We start from the raw sequence: 21,782 nt of genomic DNA, 5'->3' as shown, positions 1-21,782 counted from the left end.
AAGTGCTTCCACACCCCAGGTGAACAGAACTCAATTTTAACATAATGCTTAAACTCAAGAAAGTAGCTGGAAAAATGAGCAAAGAGCAACAACAACAAAAATTTGACCATCAAAAGCTACTATGGTGACAAGGAAGACCAAGACAGAAACTCACAAGAAGAAAACAATATGAAAACAGTTACAAACAAAGCCTCAAAGATAATGCTAAATGGATTTATATGATTTGTTTTTTGACCACTCATTCTTTGTTTAGTTGCATTTATTTTTTCCAATTATATATAAAAACAATTTTAACATCCTTTTAAAACAATGGAGTTCCTAATTTTTCTCCCTCCCCTCTTCCTCTCTCAAATGGTAAATCAATTTGATATAGGTTTTATATGTGTGATTGTGTAAAGCATATCTCTATATTATTCATGTTGTGAAAGAAGAATAGACCAAAAGGGGGAAAAAACCTCAGAAAACAAAAAAAAGTGAAAATAATATGCTTCTATCTGCTTTCAGACTCCATCAGTTCTTTCTCTGGATAAGGATAGCATTTTCTATCATGGGTCCATCAAAATTGTCTTGGATCATTGTATTGCTGAGAAGAACTAGGTTATTCATAGATGATTATCAACCAATGTTTCTGTTACTAGGTATGTTGTTCTCCTGATTCAGCTCATTTCACTTTGCATCAGTTAATGTAAATCTATAGGTTTTTCTGGAATTTACCTGTTCATCATTTCTTACAGAAAAATAGTATTTCATTATATTGACATACCAAACTTATTCAGCTATTTCCCAACTGAGGGACATCCCCTCAATTTATAGTTTTTTGCCACCACAAAAATAACTGCTGTATTTTTTGTTCATTGGGTCCTTCCCCCTTTTTATGATTGCTTTGGGATACAGATCTAATATTGGTATTGCTGGATCAAGGGGTGTGTACAGTTTAATTGCCCTTTGGGCATAGTTCCTAATTGTTCTCCAGAATGGTTAGATTAGTTCACAACTCTACTAACAGTGCATTAGAGTCCTATTTTTTCCACATAATCTCCAATATTTATCATTTTAGGTGTCATATTAGGCAATCAGAAAGGTGTGAGGTGGTACCTTACAGCATTTTTTATTTGCATTTCTCTAGTCAAAAGTGATTTGGAATGTTTTTTTCATTTGACTTGAGATAGTTTTAATGTCTTTCTCTGAAAACTGCTTGTTCATATCCTTTGGCCATTTATCAATTGGTGAATAACTTGTATTCATATAAATTTGACTCAGTTCTCTCTATGTATTTTAGAAATGAGCCCATTATCAGAGACATTTGCTATAAAATTGTTTCTCAACATTCTCTTTTCCTTCTAGTCTTGATTGTATTGTTTCTTTTTGTGAACAACCTTTTAAATTTAATGTAATCAAAACTGTCCACTCTGTATCTCCTAATGCTCTGTCTTGTTTAGTGAAAAAAACCTTCATTTCTCCATATATCTGACAGATAAACTATTCCTTGCTCTCCTAATTTGTTTATGGTATCACCCTTTATGTCTAAATCATGTACCCATTTTGCCTTTTTCTTGGTATTGGGTATAATATGTTGCTCTATACCTAGTTTGTGCCATACTATTTTCCAGTTATCTCCGAAGATTTTTTTTTCAAATAGCAAGGTCTTATATGAGAAGCTAAGGTTTTGGGGATTTTCATACATTAGATAATTATAGTGATTTACAACTATGCCTTGTGCACCTAATGTATTCCAATGATCTGCCACTCTATGTCTTAGACAGTACTAGATAGTTTTGATGCATACCACTTTATAATATAGTTTGAGATTTGGTATGACAATGCCATCTTCTTTTGCACTTTTCTCCTTAATTCCCTTAGTAATCTTGACATCATTCTTCCAGATGAATATTTTTGGTGAGGCAATTGAGATTAAGTGACTAACCCAGAGTCATACAGCTAGTAAGTATGAAGTGTCTGAGGCCAGATTTGAACTCAGGTCCTCCTGATTCCAGGGCCAGTTCTTTATCCACTGTGCCAATTAGCTGCCCCCCAGATGAATTTTGTTAATATTTTTTCTAGCTCTTTAAAATAGTACTTTGGTTGTTTGAGTACTGAATCCCTCAATCTACCTTCCCTTCTATCAACCCCAACTTTTCTTGTTCCTTTCCCCTTTTACTTCCCTATTTGGTAAGCTAGATTTCAATATACAAGTGAGTGTGTGTTATGCCTTCTTTGAGCCAATTCAAGAACAAGGTTGAAGCAATCTGCACCCCTATCTTTTTTGCTCCACTGTAATATGTCTTTCATGCCTCTTTGTGTGACACAATTTACCCCATCCTACTTCTCCCTTCCCTCCTTTCCCAGTGCAATATTTTTTCTCAGTCCTTATTTTTTATATCATCCCATGAGTCAACTTATAACCACACCCTTTCTATATACTTATTCAAACTACCTTAATAGAGATACAGGTCTTAAGATTTATAAGTAGCATCTTCCCATGTAGGGATGCAAATAGTTTAACCTTATTGAATAATGTTTTTTTTTCTTCCCATTTCCCTTTTTATTCTTTTCTTGAGTATTGGATTTAAAAATACCATTTTCTGTTTAGCTTTGTTATTTTCATCAGGGATTTTTGAAAATCCTCTATTTCATTGAATGTCTATTTTTTCCCTGAGTTCAGTTTTGCTGGGTAGATGATTCTTGGTTGTAATACAAGTTCTTTTGACGTTTGGAAATTCATATTCCAAGCTTTCTAATACTTTAATATAGAAGCTTCTAAATCTTGTGTAATCCTGATTTCGGTTCCATGATACTTAAGTTGTTTCTTTCTGGCTGCTTGTACTATGTTCTTTCTGACCTGAGGGTTCTGAAATTTGGTTATAATGTTCTTGGGAGTTTTCATTTTGGGATCTCTTTCAGGAGGTAATAGGTGGATTTCATCAATTACTATTTTTCCCTCTTGTTCTAGTATATAAGTGCAGTTTTCCTTGGGAATTTCTTGAAAGATTCTGTCTAGGCTCTTTAAAAAATAATCATGGATTTCAGGTAGTCTAATAATTGTTAAATGATCTTGCCTGGATCTATTTTTCAAGTGAGTTGTTCTTCCAATGAATTATTTAAATTTTTTTTATACTTTCTAATTTTTTTGATTTTATTTGATTAATTATTAATATCTCATAAAATTATTGGCTTCCACTTGTCTGATTCTAATTTTTAAGGAATTTTCTTCAGTTAACTTTTGTACTTTCTCTTCCATTTACACAATTCTGCTTTTTAAGGAGTTGTTTTCTGGGTATATTTTTGTATCTCCCTTTCCATTTGGCCAATTCTACTTTTTAAGAAGTTGTTTTCTTTTTCCACTTTTTGTTCTTTTTTTTTTTAAACAAGCTCTAGACTCTATTTTGATTATTCCTTTTCTTAACTTTCATCTCTTTTCCCAATATTCTTCTACTTTTCTTATTTGATTTAAAAATATATTATTATTATTATTTTTGCAGGACAATGGGGATTTAGTGACTTGCCCAGGGTCATACAGCTAATATGTGTTAAGTGTATAAAGTTAGATTTGAACTCAGGTCCTCCTAAATCCAGGGCCGGTGCTTTATCTACTGCACCACCTAGCTGTCCTTATTTGATTTTTATTATTTTTGAGTTTTTCCAGGAAGACTTTTTGGGCCTGAGATCAAGTTATATTTCTCTTTAAGGCTGCACATGTAGGCATTTGCTATTGTCGCCCTCTTTTGAGTTTGTCTTTGATTTATATTGTCAACATGGTAACTTTCTATGGTCAGGGCTTTTTAATTTTGTTTTTTGCTCATTTTCCAGCCTATTTTAAGACTTATAAAGTTTAGTTCTGCTCCTGGGTTACAAACGTTCCAAGCTTCTTATACTGGTGGCCAGGGGTCTGGTCACTAAATTTCTGTGCTAAGATCTATGAGGCTGGCAGTTCTTCTGTGCTGGAGTCACCTGCTCTAGTTTATTTGGCTGTGTTTGCTAGGCTTAATTGGTAGCCTGCCACATTAGGACTGGAGGCCTCACCACTGGCCCTCTGTGTTGCTGACATTTTGAGCTGGGATAATGGGGCCTATGTTGCTCATCTGTGCTGGGGCTAGGAGCTTCCTGCTGTCTTGCCTGGACACTACCTACTCTGAGCTGTGTTTCTTTTTTATACAACTGAGGCAGACCATTACTACAGTCTTTCTAAGGTATCTTGGGATGGAAAATTGTTTCATCCCATTCTTTTGTGGGTTCAGTTGCTCAAAATTCATTTTGAGACATTGTTTAAAGTTGTTTCAAAGGTGATTTGGGAGACTTTGGCCAATTTCCTGCCTTTCCTTCATCATCATGGATCCAGTAATCACTCATTCTTTAGGATTAGATTACATAATTTCCATTTAACTGTTATTTCCCATGGTGTCTTTTTGTATATAATTTTATTGTATTATGACCAAAAAACGAATGTGCTCCTTATTTCTGCTTTTGTGCATTCATTTAGGAAATTTTTATGTACTATAATATGGTCAAATTTTGTGAAAATGCCATGCATTTTTCTCCAGAGTTATATAAGTATTCTAAAGTTCTATTCATCTTATTAACTTTTTTTTTTTTACAATTTGCCTTTTTTTTTAAATAATAGAATTTTATTTTCCAAAATATATGTAAAAACAAATTTTAACATCAATTTTTAAAAAAAAATTTGTTCCAACTTCTCTTCCTCCTCTATTCCCACCCCCACCCACTAGAACTCAAGCATTTCAAAATAAATTATACATGAGTAGTCATGGAAAACATTCCCACATTAGCTAGGTTGTGAGGAAAAAACAGTCAAAAAACTCCCAAAACTTCAGACTGAGGAATTGTCAAAGAGAAAAAACATTTTTTTAAAAAATGTGTTTCCAGGGGCAGCTAGATGGCACAGCGGACAGAGCACCAGCCCTGGAACCAGGAGCACCCGAGCCCAAATCCGGCCCCACACACCCAACACCCACCAGCCACATGACCCCGGGCAAGCCACCCAACCCCAATTGCCTCACCAAAAAAGAAAAAAAAAAGAGAAAAGAAAAAAAAATGTGTTTCCAACTATTTCAGATACTATCACTTCTTTCTCTGTAGATGGGTTGCCATTTTCATAGTCCTTCAGGGTTATATTGGACCATTGCCTTGCTGAAAATAACCACATGCTTCCCAGCAGATCATTTTACACTATTGCTGTTATTTTGTATACAATGCATTTCACTCTGCTTCAGTTCATGTAGGTCTTTCCAGGTTTTTCTAATAGTATCCTGTTCATCATACCCTAAATAATGTACCTTAAACTTGACAAAGAATTTTCTTTGTATTAGCCCAGCAAAGTCAACATAACTATTTCCCTCCATCCTATTCCCTTCCCATGATATTTACTCTATTTTCCATCTTCTTTTAAACTATTCCTCCTCAAAAGTATTTTACTTCTGACTGTCCCCTCCCCTACTCTACACTCCCTTTTTTTCCACCCTTCCTTCCTTATCCTCTTCCCCTCATACTTTCCTGTAAGGTTAAATAGATTACTCCTCCCAACTGGGTGTGAATGTTATTCCCTCCATGAGCCAACTCTGATGAATTTAAGGTCTTTGAGCTAATTCTATGTTCCAAATTTTCTTCCTCCCTCTCTCCTCAACCCTCCCTATGAAATCAAGCAATTCAATATTTCATACTTGTGTCGTTATGCAGAACATCTTCCTTCACCTTCCTTGAAAGTATTTTGCTTTTTACTACTCTCTCCTAGAATCTGCCCTTCCCTCCTTCCCCTCCCCCCCCTTATCTCCCTCCCCTCCATCAGGGCAAAATATATTACTATACCCACTTGAGTATGTATGTTTGTCCTTCTTTGAGTCAATTCTGATGATATTAAGGTTCAATCACTCCCCAATTCCTTCCCCCTCTTCCCCTCCCCTCCATAAGCTTTTTTCTTGTTTCCTTCATATGAATAACCTCTCCCCAGACCATCTCTCCCCTTCCCCCTCCCCCAGTCTATTTCTCCTACACCTCAACCCTATTTTAAGGATGTCATTATGGGTTAGTTAGGTGGCACAGTGGACAATGCACCAGCCCTGGACCCAGGAGGCCCCAAGCCCAAATCCGGCCCCATACATAAGACACCCCACAAAGAACAAAACATAACTTCCCTTCGTATTCAGTTCAGACCTGTGTCCTCTGTATTATCTTCCCATATAGGAATGTTAACAGTTTGATCTTTTAATATCCCTCATGAAGTCTTTTTCCTGTTTATCTTTTTATGCTTCTCCGGGGTGTTGTATTTGAAAGTCAAATTTTCTATTCAGTTCAGGTCTTTTCATAACAAATGCCTGAAAGTCTTCTTTCTCCTTGAAGTTCCATGTTTGCCTTTGAAAGAGGATGCTTAGTTTTGCTGGGTACGTGATTTTTGGCTGTAGTCCCAGTTCCTTTGCCCTCTGGAATATCATATTCCATGCCCTCCGGTCCTTTAATGTAGAAGCTGCTAGATCTTGCTTTATCCTTATTGGAGCTCCACAGTATTTAAATTCCTTTTTTCTAGCTGCTTGCAATATTTTCTCCTTGACCTGGGAGTTCTGGAATTTGGCTATAATATTCCTGGAGGTTTTCCTTTTGGGATCTCTTTCAGGAGGTGATCGGTGGATTTTTTCAATTTCTATTTTAGCTTCTGCTTCAAGAATATCAGGGCAATTTTCCCTCACAATCTCTTGGAGGATGGTGTCTAAACTCTTGTTTTGGTCATGGTTTTCAGGTAGACCAATGATTTTCAAATTATCTCTCCTAGATTTATTTTCTAGGTCAGCTGTTTTTCCAAGGAGATATTTCACATTGCCTTCTATTTTTTCATTCAATTGGATTTGCTTTACTGTGTCTTGGTTTCTCATAAGCTCACTAGCTTCCATTTGTTCAATCCTAATTCTTAGGCAATTATTTTCAGCAGACAGTTTTTTAATCTCCTTTTCCATTTGGCTTTTCAAACTGTTGACTTTTTTCTCATGACTCTCCTGCACTGCTCTCATTTCTCTTTCCATTCCTTCCTCTCTTTCTCTACATCTTCGTTCTATCTCTCCTACTTTTCTTCAAAGTCCCTTTTGAGAGCTTCCATGGCCTGAGACCAGTTCATATTTTTCTTGGAAGCTTTGGATGTTGGAGCTTTGACCCTATTATTATCTTCTTCTTCTGAGGATGTATTGTGGTCTACCTTTCCCCCAAAGAAGTTTTCGATGGTCTTCTGCTTTCTCTGCCTACTCATCCTGGCTTACTGTTTCTTGGCTTTTTACTCCTTAAAGTGTAGCGCTGCTTCCCGGACACACCGTTCGTGCTACAACGTGGCCCAGGGGGTGATTGGGCTTCTTCTCAGCCTGCCTGGCTTGTGAGTAATCACAGCCGCTTTCTCTTTGACCCGGAAACAGAAGTATGATTGAACTCTGATTCTCTATGGTCGGAAGCTTGGTGTGCTTTTACCCCTCCCCCACTGGGCCACCACCACTCGATTCAGCCCACTGGTTCAGACCCAGGGCGCTTTGCCCCAACTCCAGCAGATACTGCCTCCACTTCACCCTGGCCTACCTCCGAACCCCCTCACCAGTCCGTGATCGGAGCCTCAGAAGCTGCTGGTGCTGAAGACTCTGACGTGTTGGAAGCACTGTCCCTGGCTGGGTCCGGACGGCTGAGCTGTTCAGCCTGATCAGTAGGTGATCAGAATCGCCCTCTTTTGCGGAGAAACAGTCTCACTCTGTTCTTATGTGCATTAGGCTGTTCTGGGTTTTGATTTTTACCGCATTATTTGGGCGTGAATGGACGGGTTTATCTGGAGCTTGTGGGAGTCACAGCCTCTCCTCCGCCATCTTGGCTCCGCCCCTCCTGCATCTTATTAACTTTTAAAAATTTATTTTATGGTTAGCTTTACCTAGTTCTGAGAGAAGCAGGTTGAGTTCCTTCTCCCCACTATTATAGTTTTACTAGTTCCTCCTGTAACTTATGGAACTTTTCCTTTAATAATTTGGATGTAAGTTGGAACACAAAGTTTTTCAAAAAATAATGTTAAAATTTGTTTTTACATATATTTTGGAAAATAAAATTCTATTTAAGAATTTGGATGTTAAGCCATTTGATACATATATGCTCAATTTTGCTATTACTTCCTTGTCTATGATTCCTCTTAGCAAAATTTAGCTTCCTTGTTTATTTCTATTAATTGGGTATATTTGTCCTTTTGCTTTATACGAGATCATGATTGCTACCCCTGCTTTTTTTTTAACTACATCTGAATCACAACAGATTCTGCCTAAGCCCCTTATTTTTACTCTGTGTCTCTCTGATTTAAATGTTTTTCTTATTAAAAACATATTCTTGGGGGCAGCTAGGTGGTGCAGTGGGTAAAGTACCAGCCCTGGAATCAGGAGGACCTGAGTTCAAATCCAGTCTCAGACAATTGACACTTACTTTCTGTGTGACCCTGGCAAGTCACTTAACTCTCATTGCCCTGCAAAAAAAATAAACAAAACAAAATACAAAATAAAACAAACAACAACAACAAAAAACACATTCTTGGATTCTAGTCTTTAATACATTCTTATATCTATTTCTATTTTATGGATGTAGTCATCCCATTCCCATTTACTATTATGATTATTAACTGTGCATTTTCCTCCATCTAATTTTTCCCCTGTTTATACTTTTCTCTCTTTTTTCCTATCCTTCCTCAAAATTCTGTTTTGATTCCTATCACTACCTTCCTTATTCTGACCTTCTTTCTATTACTCTTGTTTCTATTATTCCTCTCAATATAAAATTATCATCAACCTTTAGCTTCTTAAACTGCCAGACTGCCAACCTCTGGAGCCCTTGCTCTTGCTGCTTGTTGTCCCATAATTTGAAGTATACAAGTATATACTTATTGTTAGATCTGAATCTAGTGAGGCCCACATATGGTAGTAGGTCTCCAGTAGAGTCCTCCTGGGATCTCTGCTTAGCCTGGTACTGTTTAACAATTTCCTCTGTGACATAGAGAAAGGAACAGATGGCTTCCTCATCACATTTGCAGATGACAACAAAGCTGGGGAGGAACAGCTAACATACTGGATGACAAAATCAAGATCCAAAAACCTCTTGACGGGCTAGAGCATTGGGCTGAGTTTACTAAGATGGAATCAAAGTGGCATGCATATGAAGTTTTCCATGTTTGACTCAAAAAAGGGAAATTTTTCACAAGTATAAGATGAGGAAGGCATGAATAAACAGCAGTTGTTCTGAAAAACCTCTGGAGGTTTGGTGGAGTATAAATTTAATATGAATCATCAAGATGATGTGGCAACCCAAATTGCTAAAGAAATGCTAGGATGGGCTGAAGCTTCCAATAATTAGGAAGTGATAGATCTACTGTATTTTGCTTTTGTGGGATTTTATATGGAGTGTTATATACCACTGTTGGCTAGATTAGGTTGTTGTCCTTTGTTCTTGAACATGACCAAATTGACATTATTATGTTAGGGTTAAGGTACAGTGTGTCTGATTGTGGCTGATAAGACTATGAACTCAGAAGGCTCTAGCACAGTTTGAGCACAAATAGTTCATATGGTCATTTGGAGAGGAGATGTATTTACATTTGTACACCTCACCTTTCCTTTGAGCTACTGAAATTCTGCTTCATTCATAGAGAACAGTGTCTTCTTTGCCCTGCCATGCTGGGCAGTCCTGTGCTAATGTCTCTCACATCTCACAACTTTGTGTCATGGGAAAGTTTTTCAAAGTCCTTGAGAGTGTCCTGGTATTGTTTCTTCTGGCTTCCTAAGTGCTTGACTTATGGGAGTTTTCTGTGAAACAGTATTTTAGATTTGCCCTGCTCTGGGCCTTGCTATTTAAAAAGGAAATTGATATAATGAAGAGTACCTAAAGTAGAGTAACAAGGATCATTTGATGAGTACCCTGTAGTCAGTCTATGCCATACTTTGAGGTTCAAAGTGCTGCATCCTTCTAGTAGAATATGTGTTCCTTGAGGACCAAAACAATGTTTGGTACCTGCTTTGTTTTTGTCTTCCTAGCTCAGGGCCATTTATATATAATAGGAAATAGTGTTTGGCTGAGTAAACGTTTTTGCTTTCCTCCAGAAGGCAAAATTAGTAGCAATGCAAGAAAGTTTTAAGCAGTCCAATTGAGGTTCTGTGTAAGAAATAGTCTAATAACTAAATTATTAAAAATGTGAATGAACAGATTTTGAACTAGGTTCCCCCTTGCTAGATATATTTAAACAAAGATTGGATAATCATTTGTTAAGTATGTTTTTCAGGGTGTCCTTGTTCAAGTAGAGGTTGGACAAGATGGTCTCTGAGGATCATTGCAAGCCAGAAATTTTGGGAAATTACTCAGTCCTTTAAAGTATTCTAAGGATACTCCTTTTAAAAAAATATTTTATTTTATTTTTAATTTTCTCCCAATTACATGTAATTTTTTTTGAGTTCTGAATATTTCTCCCACCCTCCTTTCCCTCCCCTATCTAAGGGCAACAAACAATTTGATATAGGTTATACATTAAAATCATGTTAAACATATTGCTGCCTTAGTCATTTTTTAAGAGAAGAATCAGAACAAAAGAAAAAAACTACAAGAAATAATAAACAATAATAATAACAAAAAAGGAACAACAAAAGTGAAAATAGTATGCTTTAATCTGCATTCAGAATCACAGTTCTTTTCCTGACTATGGAGAGCATTTTCCACTATAAGTCTTTTGGCATTGTCTTGGATAATTGTATGGGTGAGAAGACTATGTATATCACAGTTGATCATCACACAATGTTGATACTCTTTACAATGTTCTCTTCATTCTGCTCATTTCACTCAGCATCAATTCTCGTAAGCCTTTCCAGGGTTTTCTGAAATTCATCTGCTTATCATTTCTTTTTTTTTTGGGGGGGGGGGGTGAGGCAGTTGGGTTTAAGTGACTTGCCCAGGGTCACACAGCTAGTAATTATTAATTGTCTGAGGCCAGATTTGAATTCAGGTCCTCCTGAATCCAGGGCCAATGCTCTATCCACTGCGCCACCTCGCTGCCCCTGCTTATCATTTCTTACAGCACAATAGTATTCCATTACATTCATATAACACAGCTTCTCTAGTAATTCCCCAATTCATAGGCATTCCCTAAATTTCCAATTCTTTGCTACCACAAAAAGAGCATCTATGAATATTTTTGTACATGCGTGTCCTTTTCCTTTTTTTATGATCTCTTTTGGATATAGACCTAGTAGTGGAATTGCTGGGTCAAAGGGTATGTACAGTTTTATAGCCTTTTGGGCATGATTCTGGGTTGCACTCCAAGATGGTTGCATTAGTTAACAGCTCCAACCAACAGGGCATTAGTGTTCCAACTTTCCCACAATCTTCTCTAACATTTATCATTTTCCTTTTATGTCATATTAGCCAACTTGATAGGTGTGAGGTAGTACCTCAGAGAAGTTTTAATTTTCATTTCTCTAATCAGTAGTGATTGAGAAAATGTTTTTTCATATGGCTATAGATAGCTTTAATTTCATCATCTGAAAACTGCCTGTTCATATCCTTTGAATATTTCTCAATTTGGGAATGATGTGTATTCTTATGTATTTGATTCAGTTCTCTATATATTTTAGATATGAGGCTTTTATTAGAGTCACTGGCTGTGAAAATTGTTTTCCATTTTTTCTGCTTTCCTTCTAATTTTTATTTGTATTGGTTTTGTTTGTACAAAAGTTTTTTAATTTAATGTAGTCAAAAAGATCCACTCTGCATTACATAATGCTCTTCTGGTAAAATCATAACACTGTTCTCCACTCTTCTCTCAAAGGCATCATGTCTTCATTCACCTTTGGGTGTCACATTTTCTACTTAGTGTTATATCATCTTTACAACTGTGGTTTCTTCATCATCTGTGTCTTTATAGATCATGTGGTCAAACTTCTGTCTGTCATTATTTACTATTCTTCAAACTCTTAAAATAAATTAGGATAGAGCCAAATCTGGCATATAGAACAAACTTAAAAAGTTTTTGATTGATTTGCTTTTCTCTGCTTCCATTTGGTAGAGTACAAAAACTAATAAGACTCTTCCAGTCAAAGGAAAGTTAAACTGTTATTACATGACCACCCCATGGCTATAAGGCACCACCAAAAATATAGCCAACAAATGCCAGTAGAATGCTCCAAGCTAAGATTAATTTGATTCTTTTTAATCATTTTTTTAGATTCAGGTTCCCTGGCCTGGCTCAATCCTGGATTGTCATGTTGCATCCCCCAAACCCATTCTGTATACTTTTTTAGGACAGAACCCTAGTAATTCCAGGGGGAATCTTGGGCAAGAAACTTTCTGGTCCTTCCCTGATTGACTTGGAAATAAAACCCATGAGAAAGAACAAATGATTGGTTGAAAGAATGACAAAGGATCATTAACCTTATCTCTTCTTCCACATTCCTGTTTTTATTTTGTGTATCTACTAGCTCCCCTTAACTTTTGTGCTTTTAAAATACATATGTATGCATGTGTATATATACATGCATTTATGTGTATGGTATGTGCATTTTTGTACAAATATGTGTTTATGCACATCCAATGCACACATTTGTATCTATGTGTATATATCCCCATATATTTGTATATCCCCATATGTATGTATATACATATATGAATGAATCTTTGTTATTCATGTATAGCAAGTGTTTCTTTGGAATGCTATCATAGAGTTAGGCTGCTATGTCTTTTTCACTCAAGGTTCTAGGGGTACTTTTTGAATTTGTTGGGTGAATTTTATCTCCTATTATAAACTTGCCTATTGGTTCTGTTCCCCTACATTTACCCAACAGTTACTAGTGTTCCAGGTCATTTTATGAATTAACATCAATTAGCTTTTACAAAGTGATATTTACTTGGAAGATAGAGCAAAAATACAAATATAACCATTACTACAACATCATTTCAGGGGCAGTTTCCTTTATTTCAGGGCTTCTTAAACTTTTTCCACTTGCAACCCCTTTTTGTCTGAGAAATTTTTATGTAACCCCAAGTATATAGGAATATAAAACATGTATACAAATCAAACATTTACTGCCTAATTTTTTACAACCCCCACATTCAGTTGTGTGTCCTCATATGGGGTCACAAATGACAGTTCAAGAAGCTTTCCTCTATATCACCTCAATCTCTCTGGACAGTGGACTGACTAAGTATAGTTTTTATATAACTTTTGTTCCACTTAGTTCATTTCAGTTATTGCTGGGCTGGGTCCTGAAGGTAACTCCTAAGGTTATCTCCTTTCTCCTAGGTACACTGATGCTGGTCTGGCTGCAAAATCCACATGCTGGGATTATCTACTTTGGAGGCTTTGGAATATCACTAATTCTCCTGACCTTTTAAAACACAGAGAGTATCCCATTGCTTCTCTAAAAATGGAAAAGATACAGTGTAGAAGCCAATGATCAAGGTCAGTTTCATGGGACCATATATTGACCTGGGTTGGTGGGGAGGAAATATACAAGAAATTTTCCCTTATAGGATTGTCCCTCACTAGATGCCATCAGTGAACAAGTCAAAATCAGGAAATAGCAGCTGGAAAGATTACAGTCAAAGAAAAAATGGTCAAGGCTTTGATCACTTATGCCTTTATGAGGCAGTACTTATTCCATCTATGCAACTAATCAAAAAAGGCTTCTCCTAATGAGATGGTTAGCAGAATGAAACCATGAAACTAAAAAGTGAGTGTACAAGATTTTCAAGGAATCACAATTTTATTCACTTTACTTTCACTTTTATTACAAATTTTATTCACTTTATTTGTAGTAAAGCTCCTTTGGTCATTATTCAAAACTCATTTACTTTTACAGTTGTAACAGGCTTCACCTTATGATTCCTAAGCCACAAATTGAGAAGGAAGATTGCTATAGTTAAGTCCAATGTCATCAGGAAGGTATCAAGTTTGAAAGCAAAGAAAGAGGGGGAAATGCTATAAAACATAGTTATAATAGGGAGTATAAAAGCAAAATAGTCAGGAATCTTTAATATAGGCTGTCTGCATCTGAAGTGGTGCCAAAGGCATATCTATATTACAGCACAGTGCAATGAATTAAAGAGTTATGTTTTTGAAGGCAAAACATGCTTAACTATATCATATTTTTTAAAAGTAGAGAAACATGGAATGTATTTAGAAATATTACCAATGAAATGGTTCGAATTTGGGAGAAAAAAGATTGAAGTTTTAGTTATCCAGAAAACTCAGATATTCAGAATGATTCAATCTCTGAGTGTCCTGGATGGCCAAGGTTTTAATGGAGTAGAATAACAGCCCTTCATTAGAAATAAGACAAGAACAAATTGTTCTATCCACATGTGGCAATAAAGGGAAAAAGGACTTGTAAATATCAATCTATTTGATATATTTGAAGAAATAAAGCCTACTAAAAAGTCATGCCAAATACCTATAGTGCTATTCTAATTGTTTTGTTATTGATTCTCTTAGATTGTTTTCTAACTTTTCATTTTTCACAGCTCTGAGTCCTACTAACATAATTGTCATATGTCATATTTTTGTGGAAATAATACTAGGTTAATAATGTTAAGGAAATAAAATCTGAGAGTTGATACCCTTTTTTCCCCAAGAAATTTTTTTCACAGAAAATTGATGCAGTATCATTGTTTAGATGTACATAGAAATGTGTGTTCCAGATTTGGCTATGTGTGGAGCTAAATTGTTCTATAAAGTAGAAAAAAGTTTAAGAAGCCCAGAGGAAAACCACTTCATTATGCCTGTTTTGCCTGGAGGCAAAGAAATTAGGAGCCTAGATCTAGTTCAAGCTAGGTTCCTCTACAAGGTGAAATCTCAGGGTGGGAGGACTTGGGATGTGGTTCAGCTCAACTTAATTGAGAGTAAACGCCTTAAGAGTAAGAATATAAGGAGATTATTGAAATTCTGACATTAATAGGTTCATTTAAGGCAGTGGAAAGTAATATTGAATTTTGTATAAACAATTTTTGTCATTATATTAACAATTATATTAACAATTTTCTCACACAATCGCATATACACTCATGCACATCTACATGGTCATAGATATTTCTAAAAACATTACATTATTCTCCTCTTTTAACAGAATAAACTAAATATGAGTGTGTGTGTGTGTGTGTATGTGGCTCATTATTTTGAAGATCAGTTACTAAACCCTGTAATAAAGTACAGTAATGTCCTCAAGGATGATTTCCAAGTTTATCCCCTTGAGAAAGATAGGTACTAGTGTATTGAACATCTTATCTCCTGATGTTTCCACAAAATATAAACATGAATATTTATACTCATTTTAAATCATTAGTGATTTAAAAGACTTAATAGTCTCTACCCCTCTCCCCTCCACCTCCCCTCCACTGCATTAAAGGAGGAAGCCAGGATCCTCAAATCTTATATCACCCTGAGAAAGAAGGCCTTGATGTGAGATCTGAAAGTCCTTTTTTCATAGGTGGGAATTATGAATATCAAATGAGGGTCAATTCCCCTGGAGTCCTTCTCCTGACCTGAGGCATGAATCAGCACCAGGTGCTTGATCATGCTGCACCTCCTATGCTTGGCCCTATATGGATGCAGTTAAAAACCCTATGAAAAAACACAGTATTTTACTAGTTTGGGTTTCTCCAATTCCACCTGGGCCCCCAGCAAACCTGTTTCCAGGCTCTCTGATTGCTTCTTATTGCACTTCCCCTAAATAATGCTCCTGCTGACTGCCTTGTAGTTCTGTGTTTTCTGGGTAATTTACTTTAGAATACCAAAGTTCACTCAAACTGCTGGTAAGACATTGATCTCCAAGAGGACAAAAAATTGTCCTACTTTCTGTATTTCCACGATATTTCTCAGGAGAGTAACAATTGTGCTTCAACAGTGGGCTCTTACAACTGACCATATGAGGAAATTCATGTTCAGTTCTGCTCCTTTGTATACAGTTTAAGTTCTTACTCTTCCCTGAGACCTTTCTTCACTCATAAAGTCTTCTGAAAGGGTTCAGAAAGTTTGATCTTTGTTCTGTCAATTGGAGAAAAACAATCAAAGTACAAGCTTTCCTTGTAACTCTGAATTTTCAGACTTTTAAAAAAATGTGCTTTAAATAACTCTGTTTCCTACCAGATTTGAAATTAGGGCTGGTTCCTTTTGATAGGTTCTTTTAGGGGTTCCTCAAATATAACTTACTAATAGAGCTATTGTTTCTAGTTGACTTCAATATTTACTTCAATAGGACGGATGTATGATATGGTGAATTCTATCTTCCCCGTTTTTCTTTTTTTAATTTGCAGTCATAATCATGCCTCTGGAATGTGCTTATATCTGCATAGGTGCTAACATCAGATTAAAGGCAAAAACATTAGGTCCTGATGAATTCAGCTTACCTTGATCTATCCCAAGTCCATGAATTGCCAGACAGTGATTGAAACCAGTTAAAAGAAAACTGATGAAAAAAAGAAAAGAGGGAAAAAAAAGAGACCTGTATTTTCTCTGTGGAGTTTTGGTTGTTTTGATAAGCAATTTACAAAATAACCTCTCTCCTGACACTCCCTCAGGGTTGAAATGTATTTAACCCTGCCTCTCTGTCCCTTTTGGGCACTTGCACCCTGGTGTTACAAGGTGACCCTGAATTGCAATTCCTTTGCATAGATAAAAGATCCTAGTTTTTGCTGTTTTGGCAGGGTTGGTTTTTTTTTTGGGGGGGGGCTTGCCATATCTGGTGTCAAGAAGTGGGATTCAAAGACTCTTGCCCAGCCCATGCCCCTTGTGTTCCATTCTGGATTCCACTCAGTGATTTGGCTTAGTAAGTGAATCTTTGAAAATTCCTGGACTCCCATCTATTTTTAGTCAAGATTTTGGCACTTGAACCAAGGGTTTGTTAAATCATCCAAGGGTAATTTGGGGTCCACTCTGTCAGGTCCATTCAGAGGGATGGATGCTGAATAATGTTCTTGCAAATATTGGATCATTGGCAGGATTTAACCAAGTCTGAAACAGGAAGCTATTGGCCACAGTGGAGCTTCTTTGATCCCTGCAAAATTAGATTTTTGTAGTCTACTCTTGATTCTGCTGGTCCCAAGATGGTGGATCCTGGGTACAATGACGTTTTCCAGTGTTTCCTTGAAACAACAAAATGGGAATCTGCATCTGAATTCTCTTCCTTTCAAGAGGATATCCCTAAAGACATCCCCCAAAAGAGAAAAAGACCTATTTGTTTGTTTGTTTGTTGTTTTTTTTAAGAGCTATTAGTACAAACATAGTTATAGCAGCTCTTTTTTTGTGGTGGCTAAGAATTGGAAATCAAATTAATGTCCATCAATTGGGAAATAGCTAAACAAACTGTGGTATATGATTGTGATGGAATATTATTGTGCTATAAAAATGACAAGCAGGGCAATTTCATAAATGTTTGGAAAGACATGCATGAACTGATGTATAGTGAATGGGCAGAACCAAGAGAATATTGTGCACAGAGACAGCAACATTATTTGATGAAGACCTATGAATGATTTTCTCAGCAATACAATGATCCAAGACCATCCCAAAAGAATATTGAAACATACTATCCACCTCCAAAGAAAGAACTGATATTGATAGAACAGACTGAAGCATGCTATTTTCTCTTTCTTTTCTTTTTTTTTTTAGTCAAGTTTTCTTGTACAACATGAATAATATGGTAATGTTTTACATAATCTTACATGTATAACCCATATCTAATTTTTTGCCAACTCAGGGAGTAGGGAGGGCAGAGAGTAGAGGGATAAAAATTGGAACCCCAAACTGTAAATAAAAATGTTTATTACTTTAAAAAGTGGATATTCAACAATTGGACTGAGGAAAAATTGAGATTGAAAATAAGATCGGTGTCTTTCAGAAGGATGTCTCCAAATTAAAGGAGAAAGAGCAAACTCAAGTCAGGTTAAGATTTTATATTATATATAGAAAACCTTAGAGGCCCTGAAAGATAGTCTTGAAGAGACAGTCTCTTTTAAAAATCCCCTTTATTCTTCCCACAATTAGTCTGAGTACCCCTTGTTCTATTTCCCCTTCAAAGTCAAGGGAACAGAAGATGGCAAAACATTATATGTATCTTTTTTACCAAGACCTCGCTCTGTGGGATGGTCAAGGATTTTCACAAGTCCCATGAGAATTCTGTGGATTTTACTCTTGAATTTGAGGTTATGCTCTCCACCTACCAATTTGGCCTCTCTGACCTTTATCAGCTTGCCCAAGTCCTTGTTGTTTGTCATTCATTCCTGAAGAAGACCATGACATCAGGGTTATTTCATGATTTTCAATAAATTGGATTTAAGTTAAGGAAGGTTGGTACAAAGTCACCAGCATCACTCTCTCCTCCAGAGCCATCTTGGTCCAGTTGCAATTTATTAATCAGGATGACTGGAGATGGGCTGGATGTTTAAGGTAATTGGGGTTAAGTGACTTGCCTAGCATCACACAGCTATTAAGTGTCTGAAGTAAAATTTGAACTCATGTTCTCCCAAAATTCAGGGCCAGTACTCTATCCACTGTGCTACCCAGCTCCCCTGAGGTCCTAGCAAATGCTACCTACTGGTTTTGAACAGTCCATTGAGACAATCACCTTCAACACATAGGCCATATGACAAATGAAAAAGTAGAAGCTGATACTCATTTCCAGAAAGCCTGAAAAAAGAGTGAAGCCTTATTAGAAATTATTCCCATGGCTTTCCCTAAACCTATGGATTGGAGAGAAATTCAGTCCTGTTCTCAAAACATAAGAGAATCAGGTTTTTATTTTTCTAATTGATTCTTATCTAATTTTGAAGCTAATTCTGGCCTGTTTTCTGATTGTCCAAATCTCTTAATCACCTTTAACTCCCTCTATGTGGTAAGATTGAATAAGTCCCTTGTGGACCTTATCAAGAAAATCAATTTAGATTGGAAACAGACCTCTACCTCTTATCTTGTTTATTTAGATAGTAAGTGCCTACAAACCCTAACAGAAGAGAAACATAAACATAATGAGGAAAAATTTTAAAAAAAGAATCATATCATGAACCTGCAGCTATAACAGTTGCAGTAGAGGTAACAGACCTCTACTTCCCCGTCTGCCCTTAAATCTTTCTCCTCTGATTTCTGACATAGATGGAAGGGGGTTCTTAGATATTCCTCAGTTAAAAATTATACTCTCACACAGTCCAATCAGAATTAAAGTAGTCTTTTATTTGGCGCTAGGGAAAGTGACTAAGAGGAAGGTCAGAGACTTAGCTTCTCAGAAAGGAAAAAGAGTTCAAAAGCACTTCCTCCCCAGAAGGAGGGAAGGCAAAGCTTTTATGGAGGATAGATGGGGGGTGGACTTCAAAGTTTTGTGGTGGGGATACTGAAACAGTTAGTATTATGGTTCTTGAGCTCTGCCATTGAAGTGTATAGTCTTGAGGGTGAGTGGGGGAATGCTTGTCATATTGATCAGCTCTGGTGTCTAGAGGGAGTTTTGATATAATAATCCTGAACTATGGGATTATTTGTGTCTCCTGGCTCCAGCCAGGTAGTAAACACCTGGTTAGCATTTGTCTTCCTGCTATCCTGTTATCTTGTAGATTAATCAATTTTCACAGGAAGAGCTTCCTAGGCCCTGATGCAACTTTGATTTTGTTTCTCACAGTAAAAAAAACAACACATTCTAATTGATTTTAGGCCCATGTCAGTACCAAACTCTAAGACCACAGGGTGACAATGCATGCTTCTATTGTAAAACATCTGGTTATTGGAAGAAAGACTGCTGCAAGCTACAGTGTAGCCAGGAACCCTTCCTACTCCTCATCAAGGCTTCCACTGAAAAACCACCCGGCTGAGGCTCTGAGGGTATAGAGGGTTTTTTTGTTTTTTGGTTTTACCCCCATGGTGTTTATGTCTCCAGTAGGGGTCACTCACATTGCCGTAGCCTTTCATCCTATTGAGATCTTCCTAGATCTGTGCACCACAGTGTCTGTCCCAGACCCCACTGCTTTTCCAGACCCTCTCCCTCAGAGTTGTAGAAAGGTTTTAATAGTTGAGATCACTAACCATGTGTAGTCTGTCTATGCTTCTCATCTCCTTCCCTTTATCCTCAGGGAGTTTGAATACAATCCACTCCTTTGTCCTTTCTTGTGATAGTACCCTCTACCTTCTAGGAGACAATATTCTCTTCAGACATATAGGGGCACAATTGAGTTTCTACCCAAAATCACTTTCAAAGCTCTCTCTCCCCTCTGGGGGTATCTCCCACTTCCCCCTCACATTCTCCATGCCCCTATCTTGGTTTACCCCTCTGAATTCCTTGAGGAAGTTCCACACTACTTAGCATACCCCCAAATCTGATTCAGTTGGATCTATTTAAGCTTCTCCCTTATGTGCCATAATACCCCTTCTCTAGAGCAGCAATTGGGAGGATCAGGCCTCTCATCAATTACTATGTATCTTTTTCATTAGCCCTTGTAACACCCCAATCCTACCTTTTCATAAGCTCAGAGGTTACGGGTAATGCCTTATCCAAGACCAATGACATCAACACTTGTATGATACCTATATCACCATGGTTCCGAACTCCCATACCCTCCTGAAGCTTATCTTCAATGACTCCATCATTTTCACTATCACTGATTTGTGTAGCACCTTTTGAAGTGTTCCCCTTGACTCTGATAGCCAGTTCCTTTCTCCCTTCTCCCCCTGGGAGAGCCATCAGGATATTTTGTACTGTCTTACTTCAAGGTTACACTTAGAACCCCACTGACTTCTCATGGATATTGAAAGCAGGCCCTATTGACCTGGAATTTCCTTCAGAGTTCACCGTCTTCCAATATATAGATGATTTACTCCTGTGCTCCCCATATCTTGAGTCTTCAAAAGACTGACTCCAAGTTCTCCTTACCTCCTTGGCCCACAAAGGCCAGGAAGCCTCTAATAAAAAGCCACTGTTTGTTAGCTGCCAAGTTAAATTTTTAGGAATCTTCCTTCATTCAGCTTGATTGACTACAGTGTTGAACTTCCCTTGTCCTCCAACCAAGTGACAACTTCACATTTTCTGGCTAATCACTTTCTACTGAAGGTTATGGATCTCTTCCTTTTCCCTGTCCTTTATTAATTTCTTGTCCCCTTCATTAATTCTTTAAAGACTCGGCTCCTGGGGAACCCCCTGCCCCACCCCCACAAAAAAAGGCTCAGAGGCTATATTTGTACACCTCAAAGTGACCCTCTTATGTCCCTAGGCTTTTCTGCCCTAAGTATCCTCTTCCCTTCCACCTTATCCTATTGGAAAAAAGGTATAATTATCCTTGGGTTTTGTGACAGAAATATTGGGACACTTTACAACCACCTGCATATTATAGCAAAGTCTTTGATACAGTGACCAGAAACTCCTACTATGCCTCTGAACTGTTGTTATAGCCTCTGACCTTTTGTTCTTAGTGGAAGGGATGACTCTAGACTCTGTTTTAACCTTGTATATTCCCCATGCAATTGAAACTCATCTAAATTCTCATCACATCTACAATTTCTCTAGACCTTTTGGGCCTAGGGGTCTCCCTTTTATCCAAACCAAATGTCACCATCTACTCTTAACCCAATCACCTGTCTCCCTCACACATCATACAGGGATGCTGACTACACCATATATCATAAGTGTGTTAAAATGGAATCTCCAGAAAGTGAGCTAGAAAACCCAGATTATTCCTGGAATACTAACAGTTTCTGCCTTCAACACAATTTTATCAACCTGACTCCTGGGTATACAATCACCACCACTGAGGAAGTCACTGAGGCA

This window comes from Dromiciops gliroides, chromosome 3, assembly GCF_019393635.1.
Source record: "Dromiciops gliroides isolate mDroGli1 chromosome 3, mDroGli1.pri, whole genome shotgun sequence".
Classification (NCBI taxonomy): Eukaryota; Metazoa; Chordata; class Mammalia; order Microbiotheria; family Microbiotheriidae; genus Dromiciops; species Dromiciops gliroides.
This window is presented reverse-complemented; position numbering follows the sequence as displayed.